Source organism: Stegodyphus dumicola, chromosome 6, assembly GCF_044657685.1.
Source record: "Stegodyphus dumicola isolate Sdum_Otavi_A_Nest chromosome 6, ASM4465768v1".
Lineage (NCBI taxonomy): Eukaryota > Metazoa > Arthropoda > Arachnida > Araneae > Eresidae > Stegodyphus > Stegodyphus dumicola.
In genome coordinates, this window is record NC_140773.1 from 58489585 (window position 1) to 58495591 (window position 6007).

A 6007-nucleotide genomic window follows, 5' to 3' on the forward strand; every position below is an offset into this window, starting at 1 on the left:
TTCTAAGTTTGTGCGTGAAATCCAATTCCAATTGGCATCCCCAATAAGATAAAATCCACTGATTTTTTCAAAATTTTTTCAAAAGAGATTCCACTTACGCCTTTCGATACAAATGTTCAATTTTTGAGAAATGAACATTGGCTACTGGACTATTTCTTCAGTTGGTGTTATTTATAATACTTTAAGATTTCATCTGTTATTTTAATTTATTTCTTAGTGATGAAATTAGAAGACGAATGAAACATTGAACTAAAATTACTGTTCCAGATTTAGTGTTACTATATTTGGTTGGAAAATACTAAAAAAAAGTTCCATTAAGTAGAGATTTTGTAATGTAATAACTGCACTCAAGGTGAAGTACAGATTCATATAATCAAGTCCCTAGCCATATTATTTTTATTGTTATTACTTGGATGAATGTAAGAACTCGATTTCATGCTGAACATACTAGGACACTAAAAATATATAGAGCATACTAGATCTAGTACGGAAGTACTAACAGTGGTCACTCTTGTAGCATAAGCTGAAAGTAACATTTTCAGGAATTTTGATATTTTTTATAAGTTGCATTTTTTTAACAAAGTAAAAATGCGAAGAATTATCAGATAGTGTTTCGTACGGTAACAGCCGGTGTATATGTATTTGTTGGCTCAAGTAGATGGATTTAATATTCGATCGAGTAAATGGATTGTTTAGAATTAAAAATCATTGAAAGGATATGCCTTATTCACTGCGTACATATAAGGATATTTTTTAATACGAGTAATTTATATGAAGGACCTATTTATAAAAATGTTGATTAAAATTATGTTGCTATTACTCTATATTTGTCAGGTACAAACCCAGCGCTGTTTTCCATATCGTTCAAATCTTTATAAGAATCAAATCTTTCAAATCGAAATATCTGATTGAAAAATAAATAATAATAAAGAAATTGCAGTAAAAAGGTGAAACTACAGGAAAAACAATGCGAGTACATTGCATTTCCAACATTTTTTTCTGTTCAGTACTGCAGAACCCATCCTTGTTTCTATAAATAATATAATAATAAAAATGCAGTAAAGATAATAAATAATTTAGTCCATATGTGAAGTTTTAGAACTTTGAATAAAAAAAAAAAAAAAAGTTATTGAAAAAAGGCAAACTGAGGAAACGCGGTTTAAAGAATATAAATTCTTAAAATGGTAATTAAAACATTCCTATTTTTTTTAATATTTTTCTTACTGAATTCTAATGTGGATATGTATGTATGTAATGATATAGAAGTACGGGCCAGAAGACACAAACAATTGTAAACAAAGGCGATGGTTACAGATTGTGCCGGCATAATTGCGTAGTCGGAGAAAAAACTTGCAGCCATTGGAAACTATGTAGATAACAGGACACATCATTTTATTCTTCGCTTACTAATTTCTTATGACACATTTTGTCCTTTTCACTTCACTGTCAGTGCGAACGCGACATGAGCTAGCCAGGTAAGAGCGAGTAGAAAAGTCAATGCGCATTTCATTCAAGGCCTATATGTAAGATTGAATCCTTTGTTTAAGTTTTGAACAGTGGGTGGGCAAGAGTTCTACGAAAAGAGTTTTTGAGTGGCACAGTTTGGAAAAGTTGTTACTATTTTTAGAATAGAGAAGGGAAATACCCGAATTAAAATGAATAATTATGAGTTTCATATTTTTTTCTTACATATATATCTAAAACCTTTTACTATGCAAATGAGGAGTATAAATATAAATTACAAGCTTACATTTGAAGCCTTATCTGACCGGAAATATTGAAAAGCAAATCATAAATAGTTACGTAGAATTTCTCTTTATCTGTTTTTGTTTTTTAAATAAGTTCAGAATTATTTTAATATATAAATTAATCATAATATTTTTTCTAAAACATTTATAATCAACATTAATAACATTAAATTGTTGTTTAATTCAGTTTGTCTAAAAGCATGATTTGAAATTTGAACAGACATAAAAACTTTTTATTTAAAACTGCCCAGCAGCATATATTCATTCTTTTCTTCTTTCGAACTTTTTTATTTTCTAAAAATTGTAAAAGCTAATAGTAATCTACATAAGACTGAAAAATTGGCAAATGTTTTATTAGTTTCTTATATTAGTAAGGAGCAGGCTTTAAGTAAATTAGTTAAATATCCAGCTAAGCAAATTAGCTAAACATTAGCAAAATTCAAGTAATTTTCAATAATAAAACGGAGTTAATATATGGTGCCCTAAGTATTTCCTTACATGTATAGAATTCTGATAGCGTTAACTCTCTGAGATTTAAACACGTAAAATTCCGTTGTGGAACATAATTAGAATATACGTACCAAAATATACTTCCTTTTACTTCAGCAAAAGCAAATATATACGGTAAATAATCTCGTCTGGGTTTTATCATTTCCGCTAGCTGCGCCGCAACGTTATGTGATGTTTTTGTAACTGTCAGCTAAACTATGTTGAATTAGCGAGCAATGGCGAGATAAGAACACTTGACATTTACATGCCCCGAGCAAAAAGGGATTAACAACCCTCTCAGGTACATCATTATTAGCACAATCTACATAACTTTTTGCTTAAGCCGTGCTAAAGTAATTTTCTGACATATATTGCTTTCCTTTGACGATATGATTGCCCGTTTTGGCGAATTTTCTGTCGCTTCTTCAGACGCTTCCACCGCTATGAAACTCAGACGAAATTTTTATCGATTCATCGAACCGTTTCAGTTTCGGTTTTGAAGTTTAATCAGTTTCCATTCAATTCCTACTTGATGTTGAAATTTTTCGTTTCTCAAATAAATGTAATTGGACACATTTCCGAAAGATAAATTACTTCATTCTTAGCATTTTACATCTTATGCAGAACAGTGCCCATTGTATACGCAGTTGCATAAAATCAACGAACGTATCAGAGGCTTAAGAACGTATCAAAGGAACGTATCAGAGGTTAATGTAATGCAAATATAAATGCAGTAGTAAAGATAATTCGATAAATTACTCACAGCAAGACATTTAGAATATTAAATCAACTAACGATTAAGTATGCAGTACACTATATTGTTCATTCACGGTATAATTTATCTCCCTTTCTTACGCATAAGTAAGGAATTCTCAGGTTTACTTTAAAACGTCAAGAAACAATATGGCAATGAAAAACTACTGCATCTAAGTCACAAGTTTATAAGGGATGACAGAACAACGAAAATCATTGTTTTCCATCAAAACACTTTCTAAGCAAAGAAACATCAGTCCGAATCAAGTATGCGTCCTCATAATCGAGCTTGCAATGAAAGTATTGGGATCACACTGTTATATTTTATCAAAAAATGGCACATTCTATATTAGCGCACATGTTTTAGCTAGTAAACAGTTTACTCATATAATTAAAAAAATTTATAATAAATCTCAGATCTTGAATCAATACATAGAAGAACACAACTGTTTATCTAGTTTTAACTGCTTAGTTGTTTTTCTCGTATGTCATACGAGCTCATGCGTTCAACGTGATTTGCCCATAAGGGATTTGATTATCACGTTTCATTTATTCTAGCTTTCCATAGATAGCATTAAACGATCAAGGAAGGAATTTTACTTGTTTCATTTTTCTTTGGTCTGGTGAGAAATATTCTTTTCGGACACTGTACATTTCCTGAATATTTCTAATAGAATATTTAAATTTGGTATTAACTGCAATTAACAAAGATTTTACTGCGGAATTTCTAATCTCGATAATTGTGAAAACGAGAAAACATAGTAAGCAAAATTTCAGACTGGTTGTGCCCACCAGCTTGCCGAGTGGTAAGTCTCTGAACTCTGGTAGTTCGGGTTGGGTTTGATTACAGGCGAACGGACTAGCTGCATATGCGCCCATGTAGTTTTCATCACGTGTAACGTGGATACGAGCCAGTTTCCCTTGGAAAGTCCGGTGTCACCAGCGACTGAGTGGATAAGACCGCTGAATACTGGTAGTTCTCCTTAGCTTAGTTTTAAGTCCAGGCAAACGGACTGGCTGCATGTTGGTTTCCATGTTTTCTCCCATGTATAACGAGAATATCAATATTCTTCTCAAGAAGTCTTCCACGAAGACACCTCTCCTCTTAAGCAGGTAGCCCTCTCTCTTAAGCAGGTTGCCATTGTCAAACAAATGGAAGCTAAATTTATATATCTCCTTATCTATTTTATTTTGAACCAATAGTTAATTTTAACGCTTATTTTATAAAATGAATCCCAAAACGCTTCCTTTATTCATTGTAGTCGGACCCCCAAGTACTTGAAATGTAGAAATAATGAATAAATGACGATGCAAGTCCTGAAATTTAATTTCGCTTTAAAAACTATTTTTTCTAGAACTTTGCACAAGACAAAATATATGATTTGTGCAGTTTTGTTTCCATCGTTCTCTTTTTATTGCATAGTTTCGTAAAAAAAAGCAGTAGCTTCACTGAAAAAGATGATTTTAGCATAGAAGAATTTGGTGTGTTTCTGATGTGAGAATTTTCTAATGTGTGTTTCTTTTACAACACTACGATATCGGAATGTATATCCTGCTTTAAAATTTGCCCTATAAAAAAAAAAAAAAAAAAAAAAAAAAAAAGAATTATTAAATTTTGAAAACGTAATTATTGATGAGTCATCATGCAATTTTTTTTAATAAAATTTCCATCTTACAAAGCAATAATATAATTTATTTACCTCATACACTTAGCTTTATGATCAAGGTACTGCGTGAAGAAAACCAAGAGTAAGGGTAAAATGTGTGAATTTTAGATAATTTTTTTAATCTCTTAAAAACAAAAAAGCATTAAATTTCACAAAAATTATACAGCTAAGGCTATACCAATCGATTCAGAACTCAGTTAAGTAATAAAATGGCTTATTAAAACAATTGAATGATATTTGAAATAATTTTATGAAAAATATACGACGGTTAAAAGCTTACTTAATTAAACAAATCAGTGCCGTCTATCCATACATCTAATAGGTACACATACTCTGAAACAGGTCCGATGGAACAAGTCATATTAAATTTTAAAAATAAAGGAATATGTTCCTTTTCTTCCGTCTTATATCAATCGAATTCTTTTAATAGCAGATTTTGCAATATTTCGCTTTGTATTTTTGCCAATTTTATCGTCAAAAATGATCAAAATGATTAAACAATGTAAACCCAAACAAAAGAGATATAATACTTTCGCGCTCGGTTACATCCAGCAGAAATCTGTCTCTAAACCTCCTGAAAGCAGCAGAAAAATGAAGAAATTGCTACCGACGTTAGAATAAAAATAATTTTTCTTCGTTTAAATTTTCTCCTTTTTCGAGTAATTTTGAAACTGAATAAACGATAATTTTGAAAATTCGGTAGAAAAACAAGCTCAATTTGGCATAGATTTTGAACGAAGGCTTATGGATTTCGAGGGCGATGAAACACGGGTCTCTCTTTTCATGAGAAAAAAAAATTGCAAAAACAATTCACTTTCCCTCCTGAAGAAGAAAATTTGCGTCTAATCACCCTCAAAATCGATAGATTTTTATTTAAAATGTATGCCAAATTAAACTCGTATTTTTACTTAATTTCATATTAGCATATTTCTCTTCGAATTTGAAATGATAAGTTTCTTTTTTTTTAAATACAAAATATTTTTTATTTTAAATAATGAAAGGACTGTTAAAGTTTTATAACGTTAAAAATTTTTATATTTTGCTTTACAGGTAGCTTTTGTAGAATGATTTAAAAATTTGAAGTTAAATAAAAAAAAAGAAAGTGCTTACGGAAATGTACGGCGTGCTTTATCAAATAACGCGTGTAAAATGCAGATAAACATTACATTAGACCTCTGTACATAATCCAATGCAACGTCAATCTCAACTGTAAAATTTTCCTGATCATTCGAATTTCTAATAATGCTTTCACAATACAATTTTGTGCATAATAAATTGATACAACTATACATAACTGTTTAAATCATCAGTATGATGTATCGCTGTAAATAGGGCCGACTTAAGCCTAAG